Raw genomic sequence first — 26,356 nt, forward strand, 5'->3', positions numbered from 1 at the left:
TTTTCACTTTACTGTGGTAATTTTATGTATTGCACTGTACTACTGCCCCCCCCCCCAAAACAAAACAAATTTCATGTCATGTGAGTGATGATAATCCTGTTTCTGATGTGGGTCTCTATTGTGGACTGAGAGTGGGAAGGCAGCAGGGAGAGGGGAATCATAGTTGGGAAAGGGGAAGAAAGAGGGGAGGGAGTGGAAAACACCAGAGAGACATTCTGTAATGATCCATAAACCAATTGTTTGGAATCAAATTACATTGCGTGGTGCCTCTGGGCTGGATGTGTCTGTACCTGTACCACCCCTGACCCTGGCACTCCTCTGCCACCGGTTCCACCCTCCCGCGATGCTCCACCCTTGCCATTCCCAAAATACTTTGCTCCTACCAATCCTTTGAAGGCTAGAATATAAAAAGCAAGTTTAACATAGAAACATAGAAAACCTTAAGCACAATACAGGCCCTGCGGCCCACAAAGCTGTGCCGAACATGTCCCTACCTTAGAACTACCTAGGCTTTATTTTTCTAAGCTCCATGTAGCCATCCAGGAGTCTCTTAAAAGACCCTATCGTATCCACTTCCACTGCCACCGTGTTTGTAATACTGAAACTTTATAAGGCCTCATTTGGATTATTGTCAGCAGTTTTGGGCCCCTTATCTAAGAAAGGATGTGCTGACATTGGAGAAGATCCAGAGGAGGTTCATGAGAAAGATTCCAGGAATGGAAATGTTAACATATGAGGAGCGTTTGATGGCTCGAATCAAAGAATGGGGGTGGGTCCTCATTAAAACCTATCGAATGTGGAAAGGCATAGATAGAGTGGATGTAGAGCGGATGTTTCCTACAGTGGAAACATAGATGAGGAGGAATTCTATTAGAGGGTGATGAATCTGGAATTAGTTGCCACATGCAGCTGTGGAGGCCAGGTCATCGGGTGTATTTAAGGCAGAGATTGATAGGTTCTTGATTAGTCAGGACGTAAAAGGTTATGGGGAGAAGGCAGGAGAATGGAGTTGAGAGGAAAAATAGATCAGCCATGATGAAATGGCAGAAAATTTGATGGGCCGAATGACTTAATTCTTCTCCTTTGTCTTATTTTCTAAAAGGTCAGCACAACATTGTGGGCTGAAGAGCCTGTACTGTGTGCTTACTGTTCTATACTAAGTTCTCTGAATGGCCTTTTTTCTGAGCAGTGTTGTAAATACTTTGCAGTCTCTGACTCGGAACTTGCACTCTGCCAGAACTGTGAACCTTGTCATGAACTGACTCTGTTCTCCACCAAGGCAGAGCTGGAGGGAAGCCAAGGAAAGAGGGAAGAAAGTTTGTATTTCACAAATGGAGTGACTTTTCTGCTTCTACTGGGGTTGATTGTGTGATCTCATAAAGTGTTGACACTCTAATAGGTTACACTTGATTTTATGTCAAGTTATTGTTCAATATATCAAGCCATCTGCTGTGAGGCTGATGGCAGCTTCTCTCTGGGGCCTCTGGTTACTTCCTGTCATCTTCTGTTTCCAAATAAATCCATCAAAATGGAGTCAAACACAACCGAGTTGATGCTTCAACTCGGAAGAGCGTACTTGAGCTTAAAAAAAGAACAGAAAACGCTCAGCGAAGTAAGTAACATCCAAGGGGTGGGAAGCGCAGTTAACATTTCGGGCTGATGTCTGTGTTGGCTACATACACCTTGGAATACGTCCTTAGGGCTGCCTGTGTGAGGGTTGGTCTGACAGACAACAGAGAGTGTGTACTCATTCTGCACCTCCTTGTCTGGTGAGACAACCCTGTTGCCCAGGAGTTTACAAAACCAACAGGAACATTGGGTGACTCTGGGAGTGCGAAGAGGAATGTGCAGGGAAATGTAGGAATGGTATAACTCAATTAATTAACGGTAAGTTAGCTCTGGAATACCTGGTCAATGAAGATGCAAATGTCAGGATATTTACAGCACAGCATTCAACATGATCATCCCCTTGAAACTCATCACTAAGCTCCAAGACCTGAGCTTCGATACCTTCCTGTGCAACTGGATCATCAATTTCCTCATTTGCAGACCCCATTTAGTTCAGATGGGCAACAACATAGCACAGGTTGTGTGCTTAGCTCCTTGTTCTACTCACTTTCTAGTTACGATTGTGTGACTGAGCACAGCTCCAGTGCTGTATTTAAGTTTGCTGAAGACCAACTCAAAGGTCGTGGCAAATTGGCATATAGGAGGGTGATTGAAAATCTGGTTGATTTTCACAACAATCTCCCACTCAGCATCAGCAAAACCCAGAAGCTGATTATTGACCGCAGGAGGAAGGAATCCAGAGCAGTCCTCATTTGGGAAATGGAGGCGGAGAAGGTCAGCACCTTTAAATTCCTTAGTGTTAACATATCCGAGGATCTGTCCTGTGATCTGAATAGCAGCATCATCATGAAGCGTGTCACCAAAACTTTGACAAACTTCTACAGATGCACAGTGGAGAGTATCTTAACTTGTTGCATCGTAGTGGTATGGCAACACCAATGCCCATGAACATAACAGGCTTCAAAAAGTGGTGACAGACTCCCCCCCCCCCCCACCACCATACTTCCCACCAATTGCCTTAAAGTTCACCCTCGTTAGTCATTTCTGCCATGGGAAAACATCTCTTGACTATCCACGTTGTTCTGCAAAGTTCAAAGTACATATATTATCAATGTATGTAAGCAGTTTGCAACCCTGAGATTCAACTTACCACAGACATCCACAGAACAAAGAAAAACCATGGAACCCCTCCAAAGAAAAACAGAAGGCCCCCCCCACCACCGCCATCACGCAAAAAAAACAACAACCCACAAAAGTCAATGAAAGAGTAAGAGTCCAGGGGTATTCAGTTTCAGTTCCATTCTAGTTCAGTCTGGCACCGTGTTGCTCGCCCCTATCAAAACCGCACGATGTAGTGACAAAAAAAAGGAGTGATCGGAAACACATCGATATCAGAAATGTTGTACTTGACATAAGGTGCTAAAACAAAGCCCTGATCCTTACAAATATGTGAAAGAACCCATGGGACTGAGAGAAGTAACACAGTTGCCCCTGCAGACTGGATGATATTCATCCCTTAACAAATCGTGCAAAGAGAACAGATTATCTCATCAATGTCATAATGCTGATTGTGGGCACTTCCTTTTCACAAATTGGATGCCACAGCTATATTACAGCAAAAAAAAATATGTCAGAAGTACTTCATTAGTTGTAAAGCATGTTGAGACATCCGGAGATTTTGAAAGGTGCCATGTGAGTACAAGTCTTCCTTTCATAGGTTCAGGCTTGGAAGGGAACAGACAACTTAAAAAAAACTGCTGTTCATCACCTTCATTTGCGTAAGCATCTGTCATCTGTGGCTTGCTGCTTTTTGTGTGTCTGTGTGTGAGCGAGAGATGAAACGTAGTGCATTTGTCACTGAATGTTAAAACAATCATCCTGTGTGTCCAATGGAAAAAGAGAGAGATGCACAATCTGACTGTAACAAATTCCACTCATCTTGGTCACTGAATGAGTACGGCTCAGATGCAGGGGATATTTTGCATTGATGCAATTCCTGGACTATTTTTGCAAACCTTGCACAACAGGAGGCTGGGTTGAGATGCATAATTCACCTTCAGTCTTTTACTCCTCAGAATCGTTTTACTTGGGAGATTAAAAACATGAAAACAATGAGAAATAAAACTGCGTCAGGTATTTTTTTTTTGCTTGAAATCATTTAATTGGCATAGTTCTAAGCTACAAGTTCAGAGCAGGATGTACTGCCAGGCCTGTTTTCAAAGATTACAGAGTATGCCCAGCAAGCATTTGTCACCACACAAAGGGATGTTTTAAACCCTCCCTTTCTCTTGAATTCTCTGTGCTCAGTACTTTACCGTCAGTTTTCTTTCATCTAAGGCAAGGGTTCCCAGCCTTTTTTATGCTGTGGACCAATACCATTAAGCAAGGGGTCCACGGACCCCAGGTTGGGAATGCCTGGTCTAAGAGCATGTGGCTAGGTGGACAGAACTCTTATTTCAGGTCAAACCCCAGAGAGAGACGGCAATACTCATCTGAGGATATCAATGTCCACAGCCTCCCGGCTGATCAAACCACTTTCAATAGCAGAGAGCAGATCATGGGATTGAGGATTAGAGGGAACTGACAGAGACCAGATGTGATCACGTTGAATGGTGAGGCACTGATGATCTACTCCTGGTTGTATTTTCTTGTGTTTTCATGGAAAAATGGGGTGCTCACCTGGTAAATCCATATCACAAAGTACGTGCACTCGTGGAAGGTTTCAGACACAGCTAAGTATTTCCATATCAAATGAAAGATTTGCTGTCCAGTGTCATCTGTGAATAATAGTGAGTAATAGAGGGGGTGCCCCTTTGATACCTTGATCCTCAGGGACATTTGGACAGGTACATAAATAGAAAAGATTTAGAGAAACATGGGCCAAGTACAAGCAAATGAGACAAGCTCAAATAGACATCTTAGTCAGCATTAAAGGGTTGGACGCACAAAATGCTGGAGGAACTCAGCAGGTCAAGCAGCATTTATGGAGGAGAATTAACAGTGAAAGTTTGGGCCAAGACCCTTCATCAGGACTGGAAAGGTAAGGGGCAGAAGCAGGATACGAAGGTTGGTGGAGGGGAATGAGTGGAAACTGGCAGGTGATAGGTGAAGCCAAGTGAGGAGGGAGGTAGGTAGGTTGGAGTCTGTCAAGGTCATCTGCTGTATCCAGTGCTCCCAGTGCAGTCTGCTCTAAATCGGTAAGTCCAGACAAAAACTGGGGGAGCATTTTGTCAAGCGCCTTCGTTCTGTCCACAACAGGTGAGATTTCCCAGTGGTTACACATTTCTTCCCCATTCTGATGTTTGGACCAAACAACAACTGAACCTCTTGACCATATCTGCCTGCCTTTATGCAATGAGGTACTGCCACATGAATGCCTGATTGGATATTTGCATTAACGACCAGGTGTACCTAATAAAGTGGCCACAGAATGTGAATGAAAATCTTTCTGCTTTCTTAAGGCTGATTTATACTTCTGCGTAGGCTCTGCACTGTAGCCTGTGCAAGTGGCCTAAGCCGTTGTGAGCATTTATACCTGTGCATTGATGTGTCTGAGTCACTCTGCAATTCACCGCCAAAACGCTAGTTGGCGGTGGAGTTTCTATGCCACTGTGTTGAGTTTCTTCGTGTTTGTATGTACATATTTTCGGACTTTCTCAATTAACCTCTCCTCGATTTGGTCCATTTTCCAACTCATGTTCTTCTTCTCTCTTCTCTTGCAATTCGAAAATGGCGGAGAAGAAGAAACAACCGGAAATGCGTAGGAGGAAAACGATGCTACCAAGCGGACCAATCACAGTTGTTGCGGTCTGCATCGCCGCGACACGTAGTTACATTTTTGGGGAGGTGCGCATCAGGCTAAGGTGTAGGGTACGGCGTAGGGTACACGGCTATGCCGTACCCCCGTCATAGATTCAACGCAGAAGTATAAATTGGCCTTTATACTGACCCATGCTAGTTCCCTGATTGCACCACTGGTTCATTGTGTTACCACAGCATCACTTCACTGTTCTCGTCAGGCCCTTGAAGCAATAGGAAGATCCTGTGGAGTGACAGATTATTTGAGAGAGCTGGTGGTTGATGTCAGCACCCTGAGAACAGCATCATTTTTTTTTCAGTGTCAAAAATCATTTTCTTCCTCAAAAGCTCCAATTAGGCTCTCAGTGTCGAGTTGTGGTTTGGTAAATTATGACATCCTGACAGTTTTAGAAATCACATAATAGATTCATAATGCCATAAGGTGAAGCTTTAGACTTACAAATTACACAGGCATTACACCTGTCTTGTGTTTCTCTTGCAGTTGTTGGTTGCCCAGTGACCAGGTAACAGATGGTCAGCGTAGAACTCCCCTTGCTGTAATCAAGCTAAATAAAATTTTTGGTTACACCACATTTAGAGTAGGGTATTCTGTTCTGATTACCAGATTATGGAAAAGGCGGACAGGTGTTGGACGGGGTGCAGAAGAGGTTCACCAGGATGTTGGCTGGATTGGAGAGTGTTAGTTGTTTGGAGTGTGTCCTCTGGAGTATTGGAGGCTGATAGATGGAGGGGGTATAGAGGCATCCACACAGGATTTCAAGGCAAGTGGTCCCAGATTTGAATGCGGCTGGCTCCTTGCATGTCTTCCATCTGTGCTGGCTTGAGCATCAAACTAGCAACTCGGCCTCATAAAAAGAAACAGACAGAATGCTAAATAAATGGCAAGTTGCCGCCCGATGAGCTACAAGGCATGGAGAGGAAAAAACTAACAATATGAAACTTTGAGAGGCAGATATAGGGGATAAAGTCCTTTTAGAAGGATGGAAATATCAAAAACTAGTTTCCAGAACTTTAATCTGAGAGGGGAAATGCTTGAAGGAGAGTTTTGAGGCAAGTTTTTTTACACAGAGGGTGGAAGGTGTTGGAACATGCTGCCAGGGACCTGGTGACAGCAGATTAAATGGCGGTTCATGACGCATTTAGACAGATACATGAATAAGTCCATCACGAGTAAAGCCCTCCCCACCACTGAGCACATATACACAAGGTGTTGTTGTAGGTAACCAGCTTCCATCATCAGGGACCCCCACCACCCAGTATGGAGGAAGGTACAGGAGCTTCAGGACTCACACCACCAGGTTCAGAAACAGTAATTACCCCTCAACCATCAGACTGTTGAGCCGAGGATATAACTTCACTCAACTTCATTGAAATGCTCCCACAACCTATGGACTCACTTTCAATGATTCTTCATCTCATGTTCTCCATATTTATGTATTGTTTGTTTGTTTGTTTGTTTGTTTATTTATTTACTATTTCTTTATTTTTGTATTTGCACACTGGTTGTCTGCCCCATTGGTGTATACTTTCATTAATTATCTTATGGTTATTTTAAGATATGGATTTATTGAGTATGTCCACAAGAAAATGAATCTCAGGATTGTACATGGGGACATATATGTATTTTTGGGTTCCAAGGTTGTCAAACTGAGGAGTGGTAGTGAGGACAAGTTCCCACTACCTAAAAGTGCTCCTCACGGCATGCACCTCAAATAGCCTCTGACAACCAAGTCCAACTCCTGGCCTTCTCGTGTGACTTTGCCTCTAAGCCTGGCGGAACTGTTTCTACTGACAGGAGAAGGAGCAAAGGTGGGTCCTGGTGCCTTAAAACCAGTGCTTCAGGTAGATGGAGCTTGTCAGCCTGGGAAGGCAGTCCATCTAAGAGAAGGAAAACTCTGATTTCAAACCTCCGCTGCCTTGCGGCCATACCCACTCATGGGAAAGGCTTCGGGAGTAAACCCTGAGGACAAATCTGGAGCTGGACTCCCCAAGACAGTCCGACGATGTCCTCAACCTCGTTCTGGCAACTCCTGCGATGATACTGGTGCCAAGCTGTATCGGCCCTTGCCCTTCCCTTGGACAACATCGGTGGCATGGAGAGGGGAGACTTGCTGCTTGGGCAACTGCCGGTCTTCCATACAACCTTGCCCAGGCCTGTGCCCGAGAGAGGACTGAAGCAAGACTTTCCAGATGCAGATCCATGGTCTCGTGAATCTAACCAATGCCATCAATCAATATGTATTTTGATAATAAATTTACTTTGCACTTTAAAATAGAATTGAAGGGCATAGACAGCCAGAAGGAATTAGTTTGCATGGGCATCATGCCTGGCTCAGACATCGACAGGCCAATTCCTGTGCAGTAATATTCTACATTCTATATTTTTTGTTCCATGTTCTAATGTAACCTCTTCTCTTCCTACAATCCAGAGTCCAATTTTGCTTTGCTCTCCTTCAGGTCTCATTTCAATTACTGCACTGATCTGCCTTCAGTTATTAACAAGTTAAACTGACTCTCAACCATCTCAAGCTTTCTTTTCCTCCTTTAAAATATTCATCAAAACCTATGTGTACCCAAATAACTCCTTATCTGGTTTAGTGTCATTTGATAATTCCCTGGCCATTTTATAGTTTACTAAAGTATTATATAATGCTAGTGGTTTAATAGCTGTTGTTGTGCCATAGCTCTGCATAATGAGCTGATAGCTTTTTCACTTGTGACCTAATGTCTAAAGACTTCCTTTGTTGAATTGCTAGCTATTTTATTCGCAATGATCCTTATTAAAATCTATTTTCCTTCTCTACACAAGAAGCATTTTTTTACAGAGGCTTTTGAAATAAGTATGAATGGCCATTTTGATATGGGTAGTGGTAGAGTGCTGTCCAAGGCACTGATTTGGGCGTCACAGCATTTCAGAGTCATAGAGACAGCACCGATGGCAAGGCACAAAAGTACAACTAGAAGAGCTGCTGCCTCACAGTGCCAGCGTGTCAATCCTGGCCTCAGCTGCTGTCAGTTTAGAGATTACATGTCATCTCTGTGACTGCAGGCATTTCCTTATGTTGCTCCAGTTTACTCGAGCAAATTTCCCTTGGTCGTCATCATCATGTATGATGTAGGCAATTGTTCTTGGCAAATTTTTCTACAGAAGTAGTTTACTTATGTCTTTTTTTTTTCAAGTCAAGTCGTCAAGTTTATTATCATTTCAACCATAAACTGCTGGTACAATACACAGTAAAAACGAAACAATGTTCCTCCAGGACCCTGGTGCTACATGAAACAACACAAAACTACACTAGACTATGTGAGACAGCACAAGGCTACACTAGACTACGTAAAACAACTGCACAGGACTACATAAAGTGCACAAAACAGTGCAGGGCAGTACAATAATCAATAACAAGACAATAGGCACAGTAGAGGACAAATTACAATAAAATAATAAATGATGTAGATGTCAGTCTAGACTCTGGGTATTGAGGAGTCTGATGGCTTGGGGGAAGAAACTGTGACACAGTCTGGTCGCGATAGCCGGAATGCTTCGGTACTTTTTGCCAGATGGCAGGAGGGAGAAGAGTTTGTACGAGGTGTGTGTGGGGTCCTTCACAATACTATTAGCTTCTTCCGGACAATGTTTTTACAAGACGGGTGACCCTGGCCATTATCAATACTCTTCAGAGATTGTCTGCCTGGCGACAGTGGTCACTTAACCAGGACCTGTGATATGCACCGGCTGCTCATACGACCATCCACCACCTGCTCCCATGGCTTCATGTGACCCTGATCGAGGGGCTAAAGCAGGTGCTACACCTTGCCCAAGGGCGACCTGCAGGTTAGTGGAGAGAAGGAGTGGCTTACATCTCCCTGGGTGGAGACATATGTCCACCCCACCACCCAAATGTTCCCCTCATATGTAAGTAAATCAAATCCTCGCTGGTTTGATTTGACACGAATGACATCTTCCACTGCATGTTTCAGTGTACAATGTAGTCTTATATTGTTTTAGCTTAGTGAGAGGTAGAATCTGGGTGTTGCTGAATAAGAATGCATGGAGAATTAAATGGGATTAATGTAGGGTTAATGTAAATGGGTGGTTGATGATCACACATTTTAGTGGGCTGAATGGCCTATTTCAATGCTACATCTCTATGACTCTGACAATGTCTCAACTGTAGCCTCAAAAGCAGAAAATTTGGTTTGTAGTAGTAAAGTTGACAGCTCATCTGCTTCCAGAGATCTGAACAAACACCAAGATGATGCTTTCCAATGAAAACCTGAGGTGCATCTCCTACCGTTGTGATCATTTTTTATTTCTCAACTCTGCAGCCATTAGCTTAATTGTTTAATAGGATTTAATGGGATTGGACACAAATGTGCTTTTTCGAAGTTCTAAGTATATTTATGCTCAAAGTACAATTATGTCACCACATACTACCCTGAGAGTGATTCAATAAATGCAAACCTAACCTTCTTACCCGTGGTTTCGATGTTGGGCACTGTCAGGCAGGATGAAATCATTCTTTACCATTGGGTTCTGTCACGGTATGTCCTAAACAGCTCCATACCATAGGACTCTGTGGAAAGCAGTAAGTGGGGATGGAATCAGAATCATAACTCTATTACTTCATTAATTATTCCAAAGATCTGATCACTCTGTAATAAACTGCAATGCATTATGCTGATTAACCTCAATGTTACAGATGGAGTTAATTAGAAAACAGACTTTCTTTATAACTATAATTTAAATAACCTATTTTCATAAAGCTCAAATTACAATATATGAATACTGATTATATGAAATAAATTATGCTAATTAAACCCAAAATGGAAATTTCTTTAGCAATCATACTTAATGTATGAGCCTACTAGTGATTATGTTCTACTGATGGAGTGATTTCCACAGAGCAACTGGGACGCATTCCTCCTGGTGTGTTCAATGTTCCATTGTAAATCCCCAATCGCCGTGTGGAAATGTCACTTATCTACTCAGGACAGTGGCCAATGGATAATAAACATAAATTTGGACTTGAAAGAACATCTACCCTGATCCTCCAAGTAAACAAGAAAGAAAATGTTTTCTAGAGATTAAAACTGCAGATACCGGAAGCACAGTAAACACTGCTAAATCCTAGGTAGAACAGACAACATCCATATTTTAATGTATTTATGTATCAAATTAATGTATATTTTGGAAAAAATTATTATGAAAGGCAGTGCCTGATGTGGGCAAATGTAGCAGCCACTATTGCACACAGTATGATTTTTAAAAATTAGAATGAAATGAGTGGTTAAATTTATTTTGGGACATATTGTTGGTTAGTTGGCCAAAACCCCCCCACAACTCTTTGAACATGTAGTATTGTGGATTCTTCTACATTAGTCCAACAAGCTTCATTTTAACCCACTTACAATATCAAGAAAACAATTGTTTATTGCAGTACAACACACAAGATACTTGAAGAACTCAGCAGGTCAGGCAGCATCTATCAGAGAAATGGAAAAATAAATGTCTCAGGTCGAGAATCTTCGTCACAACTTCATCCATTTCAACCCTGACATATCAACTGTACTTTTCCCTACATAGATACTATTTGACCTGCTGAGTTCTTCCAGCTTTTGTGTTCTTCCAGATTTCCAGAAACTACAATTTCAACACAGTAGCCTTCTGGACCAACAAACCTGTGCCACCCAGTTACACCCATGTGACCAACTAACCTACCAACCCTTAAGACTTTGGAAAGTGGGAGGAAACTGAAACACATGGAGGAAACCCATACGGTCATGGGGAGAATGTACAAACTCTCTACAGATAGTGGGGGGTTGAACCCAGATCAATGTTACTGTAATATTATTACACCAGCCTCTACGCTACTTAGCCAATCATTCAAATTCAACTCTAAAACAAACAGTTTTTAACATGGCTTCAATCATGCACCATATAGCGACAGAGAACCTGAAACTGTGTCACTTCCCAAAAACAGTCTGTAGTGGTTGCACCCAGCTTCACTGCAGTCCTGAGTATGTATTCCTAGACTACAGAGCACACAAGTTTGCGTGGAAATGCCCAGTGAAATTTGGACAAGCCAGAGGGTGTCTCTCACTGCACAGATGTTTTGCTAACAGGAGTCCCTGGGATCTGCCCATTTACAGAGTCCCATGGAATGGAGCTTTTTAGGACAGAACCTGACAAATCCCACTGCATCTCTTCCCAGACTAAGGGCACATTCTGAAGAGAGACAGGTAGTGAAGAGTCTCTAGTAGAAGATACTCTATGTGGGAGACCTCCCCCTTCGCATCAGGATGGGGAAGTTCTTTACAGAACAGTCCTGTGCAATAATTTGCAAACTCAGTCATGGACTCTCAGACCACAAGGCATTTCTGTGTCCTGAACATTTATGGAGTGTACAAAGTTCCACCCACTTTTTGAGTAGCTGAAGAGGCAACTGAACCAGAGTGGATAACTTCACTCACCTCAACTCTGAACTGATTTCACAACCTACAGACTCTACAATTCACATTCTCAGTATTATTCATTTACTCTTTTTTTGGATTTGCACAGTCATTTACACATTGGTGTTTGTCAGTCTTTATTTGTGTGTAGGCTTTCATTGATTCTATTGTCTTTCTCAGTTCTACTGTGAATGCCTACAAGAAAATGAATCTCAAGGTAGTACATGGTGACATATACATATTTTGATAATAAATTTACTTTGAACTTTCAGCTCAACCTAGTTCACCAAAACAGATTATCTGATCATTGTCATGTTTGCCTTTTGGGATCTTGATGTGCACAAAGTCACTGTTGCAGTTTCTGCATTAAAGTGACTAATTGCAACAACATGGAAAAGCAATTTGGAATGCAATTATTTTGTAAAAGGTGTTTAATAAATAAATTGAAGCCTTTCCTCAGAGTATTTATTGCTAATAGAGCACAAGCCAAAGGATTAGAGGTACATATGGTGCAGTGGAATAAATTTAAGCAACTTTGCACAGTAATAAATCCTATAGAAAATTACAGAGAGTGAACCATGGTTACAGAAAAATCAATCTCAGTCACTTACTACAATCTGGTGAACAAGATTGATTGAGGGGGGTATTACCCAATCAACTCCACTGGCTAATTATAGTGTTCCGCCTTCATTTATAGAGTCCCTTTCACAAAATGGAATACCAGTTGGACTGGTGTTTAAATTCTGAATGCATCCACCTGCAGTTCAATGGGTAGTTTGCTATCAACCCAATTATATGGTTCCATTTATTGAAAACAGTAATTCAACATTGGCTCACTAATGTGTTGGGCTTAAGAAATTGGTCAGATTTAACTAGTCATGTTAACTACACAGTGATAGAAACACACTGTGAATGTATAACCGCCGTTTTAACGTGGGAATTGTCACAAAATTACCAAAATACTCGGATTTTAGAATTCAGTCAAATCACAGCCTGCTGCTGAATGTGGACAAGGCTTAAAGGTAAGCAGAAGAAATAAAAACCTTGCTCTCAATATCAGTACCACCAATGGATTCAGAAAGGATAAGGCAAGGGAACACACACCAGTCCTCATCAAGGGATCAGAAGTGGAAAGGGTGAGCAGTGTCAAGTACCTGGGTGTCATTATCTCTGAGGGTCTATCCTGGACCCAATGTATTGATGCAGTTACAAAGAAGGCATGGCAGCAGCTATATTTCGTTAGGAGTTTGAGGAAATTTGGTAAAGATACTCACAAATTTCCACAGATGTGCTGTGGAAAGCATTCTAACTGGCAGCATCACCAGCTGGCATGAGGGGGGCACGGCACAGGATTAAAATAAGCTGCAGAAAGTTGTAAACTCAGTCAGCTCCAGCATGGGCACTAGCCTCACCAGCATTCAGGATGTCTTCAAGGAGCAATTCCTCAAATAGGCAGCATCCATCATTAAGGACTCCCGTCACCCAGGACATACCCTCGTCTCATTGCTACCATCAGACAGGAGGTACAGGAGCCTGAGGGTATACACTGAACAATTCAGGAACAGCTTCTTCCCCTCTGCCATCAGATTTTTGAATGAACATTGAACCCATGAACACTTCCTTGCTATTTTAAATTTTTTTGCACTGCAAATTTAATTTAGACAATAGACAGTAGGTGCAGGAGTAGGCCATTCGGCCCTCTGAGCCAGCACCGCCATTCACTGTGATCATGACTGATCATCCACAATCAGTACCCCATTCCTGCCTTTTCCTCATATCCCTTGACTCTGCTATCTTTAAGAGCTCTATCTAACTCTTTATTGAAAGCATCCAGAGAATTGGCCTCTACTGCCTTCTGAGGCAGAGCATTCCACAGATCCACAACTCTCTGGGTGAAAAAGTTTTTCCTCAACTCCGTTCTAAATGGCCTACCCCTTATTCTTAAACTGTGGCCTCTGGTTCTGGGCTCCCCCAACATTGGGAACATGTTTCCTGCCTCTAGCGTGTCCAATCCCTTAATAATCTTATATGTTTCAATCAGATCCCCTCTCATCCTTCTAAATTCCAGTGTATACAAGCCCAGTTGCTCCAATCTTTCAACATATGACAGTCCTGCCATCCCGGGAATTAACCTTGTGAACCTATGCTGCACTCCCTCAATAGCAAGAATGTCCTTCCTCAAATTTGGAGACCAAAACTGAACTTTTTAACTTTTAATACTTATACTTCTTCCTATAACATAGTTTTTACTATTATGTGAGGCAATGTACTGCTGCCGCGTAACAACAAGTTTCATGATATATGCCATGATACCAAATCTGATTCTGATTCTGAAATAATTCTACTGTTCAATGTAATTCTCCAGCCCCACAAAGTGTAATATTCTTCTGAAGATCAACATAAGTTTTTGCTCAATAGTCAGGCGTTTGGAATACAAATTATTTCTGGCATTTAAGAAGAGAAAGTGTGAAAGTTGAAGAGTTTATGGCCTACCATCATTATTAATCACCTTAAGTGGATGATGTGCTTGCAAGTTCATAAACAATAATGGACCAGCCTGTAAACATGATTGGGAAGGATACTGATCAGCTTGTTTTATTTAGAGATACAGCTTGGTACCAGACCCTTCCAGCCCAATGAGCCCGTCCACCTAATTACACCCTTGAGACCAATTAACCCAATACCAGGTCACTGGCATTGTAATAGCATTGCATGAACTGCTACACTACTGTGCTTCCCACTAAAATATGAAAGAACTGTTTTTTAAATGTTGTAATACTTGAAAAATATTTGAATCATTCTACTAGCAACCATCTCTTTTATTACACAATAAAAATAATTGACATCTCAGCCACAACTGCCTAAAGTCAATGTGGATTTATATGGAAGACAAAGCTATTTCCATCATCCATCCCAGTTTTGGAAAAATCCTGAATGGATTTTCATCCGATGAAGTGACAAATTAGTATAGTCATTGCTATAATCCAGGAAGGATTAATTTCTGCACAGCAAGTTCCTGCAAACAATAATGAGACAGTAACTAGAGAAACAAAAGCAATTCTGCAGATGCTGGAAATCTTGAACAAAACACACAAAATGATGGAGGAGTTCAGCAAGCCAGGAAGCATCTATGGAAAGGAATTAACAGTCAACATTTCAGTTCAAGACTTTTCATCAGAACTGGAAAGGAAGCAGGCAACAATTCAGAAAGGGAAAGGAGTACAAGCTGGCAGGTGATAGGTGAGACCAGGAGAGAGGGGAGGGGCGATAAAGTAAGAAGCTGGGAGGGGAAAGGTGGAAGGGGTAAAGGGATGATGAAGAAGGAATCTGATAGGAGAGGGCAGCAGACCATTGTAACACTCTGATTCTGTCAGCTGCATAAGTGTAGGGAAGACACCCTCCAGCTTCACCTAACGTGGGAGATTGAAGTGCAAGCCCCTCCAAATCCCCGTTTGTGTGGATGCTGCGTGATTTGTTATCCTGTTACAAATCAGTACCACAAAATAACAGACAGCACACCACATACAATTAAAAGATTTAGCTTTATAATTCTTAATTTGACCAAAGGGTTAATAAAGAAAAAGCAAAAAAAGAAAAGGACCTGTGTTAAGTGATAAAGTCTGATGTGCACAAGTTGGAGCTCACACTTTCCCCTTCACTGATCCTCCTTCAATCTCCCCAGACTTCAATGAATCCCAGCCCTACTCCAGATCGACCCCTCCAATCTCTTCTCTCTTCTACCCTCTCAAAAGCCCCAAGCCCAACCTAAGTGTCCCTCCCCAGAGAAACTTCCCCTGAATCCGTTCATCCCCATTGGATGGCACACATTTCTCCTATCTCTTATCTGCAACAGTAACCCAAACAAGCAGCTTACACAGAGAACAGAAAAGCACAGCAGAGCAAAACTATGAACCAGGGCATTGCACCGTGTAGAAAGGGGAGGAGGTGGGGAATCAGAGAGAGGTGTTGGGCAGGTGAGAAAAGAAGGGGTGAGGAATGGAATAGAAAATGAAAGGGGGGGACAGAAATTATGGGAGAAATTGATTTTCATGCCATCAGGTTGGAGGTTACCCAGACGGAATATGAGGTGTTGCTCCTCCAACCTGAGTGTGGCTTCATCATGGCAGTAGAGGAGATCATGGATCCACTTCTCATTGGAATGGGAAGTCAAATTGAAATGTGTGGCCACTGAGAGATCTCGTGTTTTGTGGTGGATGGAGTGAAGGTCCTAGATAAATAGACATTAATAACAGTGCATGAGGGAAGTACTTTGCCAGGAACAGCATATGAACATCTGAGCAAATAGAAGGCTCCTGATTTAAATTTTTCTCCAAGGGACACATCAAATTGAAAGCATAGTTGCTCTGTTAAGTGTGAGTTGTACTTCAGTTAGGAGCTGTTTTTGAATGCCTTCTTCTAAGATTCCACAAGCTAAACAATCTTTCAGTGCACCACTGAGCCCATCACTGAACTGACAATGCTCGGACAATCTCTTCAATTCAGTCTCATGAACTGAAATGGACTCCCCTTCCTTTTGATTTCACTTATGAAACCTAAAGAGTTGTCCAATCAATAATGGTTTCAGTTGTAAATGTACTTGCATTACTTTCACGATATCAGCAAATCTCATTTCAGCTGGTTTGGTTGGAGCAGTTAAACTTTTAAGTAAACTGTGTATTTTTCCACCTATTACACTCAGTAACACTAGCTCTTGTTTTTCCTTGGCTATTTCATTTGCTTCAAAATACTGCTCAATTTGTTGCGTATACATCAACTAGTTATCTGTTGTGCAATCAAATGTGTCTATTTTTCTGATGTACCCAGCCATTTCTGCTTTTAAAAATATTATTATAATTATCATCCGTTACTCACTGTTTATGAACTCGTGAATTTCATCTGCTTTTTGCCTTTTTTTGACTGTCTTTCTATCCTGGTGAAAAAATACCTGCTGTGCTTGTTTTTAAACTCAGATGTGTGTCTCTCCCTCCCTCCAAAGAAGAAAACGTGTTGCACATCAACAGGTAGATAATTGTCTCAGATTTATTTTAAAACTTACTCATCATATTGTTACTCCAAAAACTAATCAAAAGAAAAATATGCAAGTTGGGAAATATGTCTGTTTGGTTTTACTTTTAATGAGGCTCTCATATATGAGTGGTAGTGTAATGGTGCATGCCATTCAAGCACTTCATACATTTAACCCATAATTAGTTACATAAACAGAGAAAAATATTTAATCAAATAATATATTTACAATATTACTGAAATATTAAATACACTACAATAGTCACTCAATTAAAAGAAATGTAAGCCCAAGTAATGTGCTTTTCTCTCTGGAGTAGTTTTATTTCTGCAGTAGGGTTTACAAACTACTACAATTTAACTCCGCAACAAGTACCCTTAAGCCTAAAATGTGATTTTGTAAAGGTTGATGTTAATAAATGTTTGATCAGAACTCCAAGAATTAAATTACAAAGGGTGATTACACCTACAGTAGTTTATAAGGTTAAGAGAAGATTTGATCAAATCTTTCAATTTAATAAGGGAATCTAAAAGGATAACAGCAAACTAGTTCTACCAGTTGGGGATTCAAGAACTGAGAGAGGGAATTGAGAGTTCATTCTTTTAGAGATGAAGTTTGGTAAAATGTGAACATGTCAAAGTGTGGGAGAAGCTGTGAACTTTCTTCTACATAGAGCCATGGAAACAAGAGCAATTGTAAACATTAACTCTGAAATTTCAAATCTAAAATGTTGATAAATCAGAAAATAGTGGAACTACTTAATGTATGGTGTTAGACTGGAAATCACTTTATAGGAGGGAGGCAAAATGGCCTCTCTTGTTGATGTATTCCTAAATGATGTTAGTACTCTTTCCCTGTTTCCTCATTTAATTAACATTGATTGTAATTAGTTATCTCATCATGCATGGAAGGTTATAAATATTCTGGAAAAAAAATCCTTTGCTGAGTTCAGCAATGGTTTCTTCAATATCCGTCTTCTGCAGTTAGCTCCTCTCCTTGAAATGCTGACACAATATGTTACACAGGCACTTTGGACCCCTTGGTACCTCAGTGGAATACTATTGTTTAGATGCAATAATTGTCAAGGACGATTGTAATGACTCTGCTGTTTCCTGGGCAGAGAACAGCAAACTTTGCACAGATCTCATTTGAACTACCTGGTGTTTGTTATCCAGACCTTCAATGCACAGGGGGGAAACTCACTACCAAAAAACTCACTCCTCACTGAAGTTGTCTGTATTTATAAACATATTCAGAATCAGAATCTGGATCAGGTTTATCATCACTGACATATGTCAGAAAATTTGTTGCATTGCGGCAGCAGTACAATACAATTCATCAAAATATTATAAATTACAATTGAGGTATAAAAAAAGTAGTGTAAAAAGTGAGTTCATGGTCCATCCAGAAATCTGCTACTGGATGGGAAGCAACTGTTCCTAAAACATTAAGTATACATCTGTACCTCCTTCTTGATGGTAGCAATGAGATGAAGGCATGTCCTGGTTAGTAGAGTCATGAATGGTGGATGCCGCCTTTTTAGGATGTTGCCTTTTGAGATGCCCTTACCGGTGGGGAGGCTAGTGCCCTTGGTGGAGCTGGCTGAGTTTACAACCCTCTGCAGCTCTTTTTATTTACCAATTCTGTGCATTGGCACCTCCATATTAGATGGTGATGCAACCAGTTAGAATGCTCTCCACAGCACACCTGTATAAATTTACTAAAGGCTTTGGTATTTATATATTTGATGAGGCAGATACATAACATTTTGCCTATTTATAACAGAACTGGAGTTGATGGGGGATTCAAGTTGCACTAGTACTGAACCACACTGGAACATCCTAAGGATGTTATATAAAGGCTTAACAAGTGCAGAGTGATTCCTTAAAGTATGCTTTTGAAAAATGATCAGTGACATCCAAAGACCAACATTTCCTGGAAGCAAATAGGTCAAGGAACACAGAGGTATTCCTGATGTCATATTCAATGAACATGACTGGAGCAGAAAATGCTGGAAATACTCAGCAGAATTGTGACAGATGTTGTACAGTACTTCAAGCATCTTCTGTTCTTGAGGTTCTGAGAATCAGAGAGATGCTGGCTTAATACATTAATATCTGAATCACATTCAGGTTTAATATCACTGGTATTATGAAATTTGTTGTTATGTGGCAGCAGTACAATGCAATACATAATAAAAACTGTAAATTACTGGAAGAAGTACATATATAGTAATGAATTATATAAAATTCAAATCATTAACTAGTGCAAAAAGTGAAAAGAAGTAATGAGGTAGTGTTCATAGGTTCAATGTCCATTTAGGAATCGGATGGCAGAGGGGAAGAAGCTGTTCCTGAATCATTCAGTGTGTGCCTTAAGGCTTCTGCACCTTCTCCCCACTGGTAGCAATGAGAAGAGCACATGTCCTGGGTGATGGGGGTCCTTAATGATGGATGCCACCTTTTTGAGGCATCGCTCCTTGAAGATGCCTTGGATGCTGGGGAGACTAGTGCACATGATGGAGCTGACTAAATTCACAACTTTCTGCAGCTTTTTCTGATCCTGTGCAGTGCCCCCCCCCCCCCACTTTTGGGGAACCAATTGGAGGAGTGGCTAACCAACAGAACTGTCCAATTCTGACACAGGACAGTCACCATGAAACATTACTTTTATTTCTCTTTTGCTGCAGAAAATTTCCTGCATTCCCTGTCTCTTTTTCAAATTTCAGGTTTACAGTTTGTTTATTTTTTAATATTTTCATTTATGGCGAAGTAGAGATGTTAAACAGATAGATGTGGCATAAAGAATATTATGCGGGAAAATGTGGATGTTCATGGAAATATAGAAAGGCTGACTTGTTTTTAAATGATGAGAGTTTGAAAGTCATTGGTATTCAATGGCACCTTGGTGTCCTTATGCTTAAATCACTTAAAGATTAACATGTAGCAATTAAGAAGGCAAACTAGACTTTATTGAAAGAGGAAGGAGTAGTGAGAGTGTGCTCAATTATATAGGGCCCTCATGAGATAGCATTTCAAATATTGTCTATGTGTCTAGCTCCCTACCAAAGAACTACTTACTTGGGGGAAAGCAGTTAAAATTGATTATGTTGGTTCCTGGAATGGCACATTTCTCATATGAGGAGGGATCGAGTAGACTGGGCCACCTGGAGTTCAGAAGAATGACAAGTGACTTTGTGTGCATTAATTTTAAGGACCTGGATATCCATAGCTAAGCAAAAATTTATCGCCTCTTCAAAAGAGATTAGCTTTATTTGTTGCATGTACATCAAAACATACAGTGAAATGCAAAGTTAGTGTCAACGACTGTAGTTTTTGATAGACTCTAGATCAAGGTCTCTTTGGGGGTGTTTGTGTGGTGGGGCAGGGGTGGTCAGTGCCTCAGCTGATGCATGTGGGGGGAGGGTTGATGTTTCTGCTACTTGTGTGTGAGAAGGGGAGGGGGCTTTTGTGTTCTGGTTACTATCATTCATCCTTTGGAGCTCTTGTTTTGTGGAAGCCTCTGAGAAAAGTAAGAATTTCAGGCTGTGTGCTGCGTACATTCTCCAATATTAAATTGAGCCATTTGAATGACCAGCACAGTCTAAGGATGTGCCAGGGGCAGCCCGCAAGCATCACCATGTTTCTGGCACCAACGTAGCATGCCCCACAACACATTGATCCTGACCCTAGCTGTGCTCCTTTGGAATGTGTAAGGAAACCGGAATTCCCTGGGGCAACCCATGTCATCATGATGAGAACATACAATCTCCTTACAGTGGGGTAAGTTGAACCCTGAATGCTAGCACTATAAAGTGTGCTAACTACAATGTAGTTTCTTTTTGAGAAGGTGATAATGAGTGACCTTCATGAGCTGTTGCAGTTCTTCGGGTGAAGGCACTCCCACAGTGCTGTTGCAGTGTTCCAGGATTAGGAGCAGTGATGATGAATAGCTTTCCTGGTCAGGATGGTCTGTGGTTTGGAGAACTTGTCCGTCCTTTGTACTGTTTGGTGGTAGAGGTTTAAGGCTTGAGGTGTGCTGTCGAAAAGCCTGGATGAGTGCCTGCAGTGTGCATGGTAGGCTGTACACCCTGCAGTTACTGTGTGCCAGTGAAGAGTGAATGGAACGCCAATCGAGCTGGTGACTTTGTCCTGATCACGTCGACCTTCTTCAGAGTTGCTGGAGCATCACTCACCCCGAAGGTTGAAGAGTATCCCATCGTGTTCCTGACTTTTGCCTTGATGAGAGGCTTTGCACGTCAGGAGGTGAGGATGCCCAGCCTTAACCGTGTTCTTTAGCCAGTGTCCTGGGGTTATAGGACCATGTATTTGCCTTGGACGGAGGGTGAAATGACGCTTGCTTTGCTGTCACTGGGTATGTTCTGTATTGTGTTCTGTGATGTTTTGCTGAGCATTGCAACATGCTATATTGGCACTGGAATGTGTTTCGATACTTGTGGGCTGCCTCAACAAACCAACCAACCTTGTGTGTTGGTTGTCAACTGAATTGACACATTTTATTGCATATTTTTATGTACACGTACATGTGATAAATAAATCAGAATCAGAATCTGTGATCATCTGGCTGATCCAGTTGTGTTTCTGGTCAATGGTGACCCCCCCCCCCCCCACTCCCCAAGCTATGATATGGTTGGTGAGGAATTTGTCAATAGAAATGCCAAGGGTATATAGTTAGTCTTGTTGGAGGTAGTCAGTTTCTGGGACTCTTGTGGCATGAAAGCTGCTTGTCACCTATCAGCTCAGGCCTGTATGTTGTCTGTGTCTTGTCACCATGTAGTCACAGCCTGTTTCACCCAATGAATAGCTGAAAGTAGAACTACAGTATATATTATGCAGTCATCAGAACTCTACCTTCGCCCTCTGCCACTTCTAACATTATGACAAAGCCATTGAAAACTGTTGGGGCTAAAAACTTCCTGTAGTGATTGACTTCCGATAACCATCCTTTGTGCAAAATATGACTTAGGGTTAGGGTTAGGGTTCCCTTTGATTCCCATTAAGTTTGCTTTTACCAGGGTAGCTTAGTGTCACACTTGTTTCAATGTTGCCTTGATATCAAGGACAGTCTTGTCCCCCTTCCCTTTGGTACTCATCCTTTGTTCCATATTTGGACTGAGGATGTGGCAAGATCTGAAGCTGAGTGATCTAGCCAGAACCAAACTGGGCATCAATTTTTGGTAAGTATGCCTTGCTAAGACAATTGACAATGATATTTTTCCTGATGATTGAGAAGACCAATTGGTGATAACCAGCTGAATGAGATTTGTTCAACTTTTTGTGAAAGAACGTACCTGGATAATTTTCCATTATTGTCTAGTAGTTCAATATTGTGACTAGAATAGCTTGAATACAGGTGGATCTAGATTCTGGAATATTCAAAAGGGATCTTGTTTGCTCCAACACTGTGTTTGCTTATTCAGTGCTCTCAGCCATTTTTCTGACATCAACTGGAGTGAATCGAATTGGTTGAAGATTGGCTTATCTTGATGGTGGTGATCTCTGGAGGAGCTGTCACAGATCACTATCTCAACACTTGTTCAAACACAGAATGATTACAGGATTTTATAGATGAGATGCAAGTGCTTCCCTTGGCTGGCTCACCTGGATTTTGATGTCAGTCTTAGAGTAAGACATCTGCCATTCTAGACAGAAATCAGAAGAAATTTCTTTTTAGGTTCTAAGAATAAGTCATGAAATTATAGACTGGAGACCCTGACATCAGTAGTGGGAGCGTTATTGGAAAATATTCTAAGAGACTGGATATATAAGTATTTGGATAGACAGGGTTTGATTACACGGTGGAACCAACATGAACTCCCACAGCCTCTGATGATCCTGTGATTTCAGTCTCTTGAGCAGCATTCAAGAGGGTGAACCCATGAAAAGCACCTGGACCAGATGGGTTACCTGCCCAAGTACCAAGGATCTGTACTGATCAACCTGCTGGAGCGTTCACTGAAATGTCTAACCTTTTGCTTTGACAGTCTGAGCTACCCACCTGCTTCAAGCAGGTTTCAATCATAAGAAGAACGTGTAACATGTCTCAATGACTATTGTCCATTAGCAGTTACATTGACAGTGACAACGTGTTTTTAGAGTTTGTTGATGAAATGTATCAACACCAGCCTGACTTGGATCCACTCCAATTTGCCTATTAGAACAACAGGTCTACAGCAGATGCCATCTCATTGCCTCTTCACTCAACCCTGGATCATCCGGACAGCAAAGATGCATACATCAGGATGGTCTTTATCGACTACAGCTTGGCATTCAATACCATCATCCCCTCAAAAGTAATCAATAAGCTGCAAGATCTTGGCTTCAATACCTCTTTGTGCAATTGGATCCTCGATTTCCTCACTTGCAGACCCCAGTCAGTTCAGATTGGTAACATCTCCTCTGTCAGCACACGTGCGCCACAAGGCTGTGTGCTTACCCCCTGCTCTACTCTCTTTCACTTATGACTGAGTGGCTAAACACAGCTCCCATGCCAAATTTAAGTTTGCTGACAACACCACTGTCATAGGTTGAATCAAAGTTGGTGAAAATCAGCATATAGGAGGGAGACTGAAAATCTGGCTGGGTGGTGCCACAATAATAACCCATTAACAACACAATAACAACTCAATGCCAGTAATACCAAAGGAGCTGATTATTAACTTCAGGAGGAGGATCTCAGAGGTCTATAAACAAATCTTCATCAGTGGATTAAAGATAGTGAGGGTCAGCAACTTTAAATTCTTCAGTGTTACCATTTCAGAGGGTCTGTCCTGGGCCCAGAAAGCAAGTGCAATTTATTAAGTAAGTATATTAAGTGCCTCTACTTCCGTAGGAGTTTGTGAAGATTCAGCACGACATCTAAAACTTTGACAAACTTCTATAGATGTGTGGTGGAGAGTATATTGACTGGCTGCATCACAGCCTGGTATGGAAACACCAATGCCCTTGAACAGAAGATCCTACAAAACTAGTGGATGCAGCCCAGACCACCATTGAACAGACCTGTTATCGGGTGTTATCACAGGAATGCAGCAATGATCGTAAGGGATCCCCACCACCCAGGTCATGCTCTCTTCTCAAGGTCACCATCGAGAAGAAGGTACAAGAGCCTCAGGATTCATACCACCAGGTTCAGGAGCTGTTATTACCCCTCAGCGATCAGGCTCTTGATCCAAAGCAGATTATTTCTCTTGCAGTATCACTGAAATGTTTCCACAACATATAGACTCACTTTTGAAGACTTTTCTTCTCATATTCTTGATATTTATTGCTTGCTTATCTATTTATTTATTTATTTTTGCACAGCTTGTTGTCTTCTGCACACTGAATGAATGCACAAGTTGGTGTGATCATTCATTGATTTTAATATGGATTTTAGTATGCCCACAAGTCATGGTGGAGGGAGTACATTCGGATTGGAGGGTTGTGACGAGCGGTGTCCCACAAGGATCGACTCTGGGACCTCTACTTTTCGTGATTTTCATTAACGACCTAGATGTGGGGGTAGAAGGGTGGGTTGGCAAGTTTGCAAACGACACAAAGGTTGATAGTGTAGAGGATTGTCGAAGATTGCAGGGACATTGATAGGATGCAGAAGTAGGCTGAGAAGTGGCAGGTGGAGTTCAACCTGGAGAAGTGTGAGGTGGTACACTTTGGGAGGACAATCTCCAAGGTAGAGTACAAAGTAAATGGCAGGATACTTGGTAGTGTGGAGGAGCAGAGGGATCTGGGGGTACATGTCCACAGATCCCTGAAAGTTGCCTCACAGGTAGATAGGGTAGTTAAGAAAGCTTATGGGGTGTTAGCTTTCATAAGTCGAGGGGCAGAGTTTAAGAGTCGCGAAGTAATGATGCAGCTCTGTAAAACTCTGGTTAGACTGCACTTGGAGTCCAGTTCTGGTCGTCTCACTATAGGATGGATGTGGAAGTATTGGAAAGGGTACAGAAGAGATCTACCAGGATGCTGCCTGGTTTAGAGTGTATGCATTGTGATCAGAGATTAAGGGAGCTAAGGCTTTACTCTTTGGAGAGAAGGAGGATGAGAGGAGACATGATAGAGGTATACAAGATATTAAGAGGAATGGATAGAATGGACAGTCAGCACCTCTTCCCCAGGGCACCACTGCTCAATACAAGAGGACATGGCTTTAAGGTAAGGGGTGGAAAGTTCAAGGGGGATATTAGAGAAAGGTTTTTTACTCAGAGAGTGGTTGATGTGTGGAATGCACTGCCTGAGTCAGTGGTGGAGGCAGATACACTAGTGAAATTTAAGAGACTACTAGACAGGTATATGGAGGAATTTAAGGTGGTGGGGGGTTATATGGGAGGCAGGGTTTAAGGGTCGGCACAACATTGTGGGCTGAAGGGCCTGTTCTGTGCTGTACTATTCTTACTTCTACAAGAAAATAAATCTCAGGTTTTAAATGGTGATGTATATGTACTCTGATAATAAATTTACTTCAAATTTGGACTTTGAGTGAGGGTGCTTGGTAGGTCATGTCTAACCAATCCTATAGAGTTTTTCGAGGAACTTACCAGGAGAGTTGATGAAGATAAAGCCATGGATCTTGTCTGCATGATCTTTAGCAAGGTTTTTAAGTAGGTCCTGCATAGGAGGTTGGTCAAGAAGGTTCATTCACTTGGCATTGAAGATGAGGTAGCTGAGCCAGTGATCAACAATGACATCATGCAGACAGCGTACAAAATTACTAGGTATCCTTCTTCTGAACTCCAATTGATTGCAGCCTTTAATTTTCCTTTTAAGAATATATTTTTAAACTGACTAAATGACCTGGTGCTTCTGCCATCGCCATAGGATTTAGAGTGAGTGCAGCTACAGTCATTGCTGGGGGGTGTAAGCTACATTGATTTCTAATGGTGGAATACGAACTCGTGGATGTTCCATCATTCCGTGGGATACGAGGTTGAACTCAACATTTGACTTTGGATGGGGACATGGAAGGGAGGTGTATGGAGGGCAGTTCCATAGACCGAGGCAGGTTAATGATTTTAAGGAGTCTGTTTATGTGCTGTAGCGTCCTGTGACTCTGACTCGATAAAGAAAGTGATCTTCGGATTGAGCTATCCAAGGGAATTATAGGTGGTCAGACCACCTTCAACCAAGAAATTTATAACTACCTGGATATGTCAATCAGCGGATATAGGATTCCAGAAGGAAGACACCGAAATAAATTTGCATTTAGGCTCAACGTGCTGAAGTTTACCACTTCTTTTGTAATTTAAGGTCTTGAGTACTTTTGCAATTCGATCCCATAAACTGAAATTGGTTTGCACGTCAACGAAGACGCGCCATTCTGGTTGCTATGGCAGGCCGTACATCATCGCGATAACTCCTCTGGCGCGAGAGTTTGCCTGGAGACGAATCCGGGAGAGCGAAGTGACGATAGGCCAGAAGGACGCGCGAAGGCTCCAAATCCATTTCCTGATTGGTGATGTCGGAGACAGAGATTTGAGGC

General features: G+C 41.9%; 1 long non-coding RNA gene across 1 annotated transcript; it reads right to left on the bottom strand.

Annotated features, from left to right (window-relative positions):
- Window positions 1-3,745: 3,745 nt before the first annotated feature.
- LOC132396120 (uncharacterized) lies at window positions 3,746-26,198 on the bottom strand. The gene is made up of 3 exons (XR_009512871.1): window positions 25,416-26,198; window positions 9,864-9,962; window positions 3,746-6,233 (listed from the first exon to the last, which is right to left on the bottom strand). It is a non-coding gene; the product is annotated as an uncharacterized LOC132396120 (long non-coding RNA).
- Window positions 26,199-26,356: the final 158 nt, after the last annotated feature.

This window comes from Hypanus sabinus, chromosome 6, assembly GCF_030144855.1.
Source record: "Hypanus sabinus isolate sHypSab1 chromosome 6, sHypSab1.hap1, whole genome shotgun sequence".
In the NCBI taxonomy this organism is placed as follows: domain Eukaryota; kingdom Metazoa; phylum Chordata; class Chondrichthyes; order Myliobatiformes; family Dasyatidae; genus Hypanus; species Hypanus sabinus.